This window comes from Chaetura pelagica, unplaced genomic scaffold (assembly GCF_000747805.2).
Source record: "Chaetura pelagica isolate M959 unplaced genomic scaffold, ChaPel_1.0 scaffold215, whole genome shotgun sequence".
Lineage (NCBI taxonomy): Eukaryota > Metazoa > Chordata > Aves > Apodiformes > Apodidae > Chaetura > Chaetura pelagica.
The window spans coordinates 203,097-203,311 of record NW_009953206.1 but is presented as its reverse complement, the minus strand read 5'-3'; positions in this window follow the sequence as shown (position 1 = coordinate 203,311).

The following is a 215-nucleotide window of genomic DNA, read 5'->3' as shown; positions in this document are numbered from 1 at the left end:
TGCCTGCTCCCTGCCTAATCTCTGCCCGCATCTCTTCCCGGGCGGCTTCGTCCCGCACCCCTTCCTTGCCTGCCCCCCGCTCTCCCGCACCCTTGCCCGCATCTCTGCCCCGACACTTCATCCCGCACGCGTGTTCTGCCTGCCCCCCTGCCCGCAACTCCTGCCCAGGCTCTTCTTCCTGGGCCGGTCCCTCTTCTGCCCCTCCGACCCGGTTC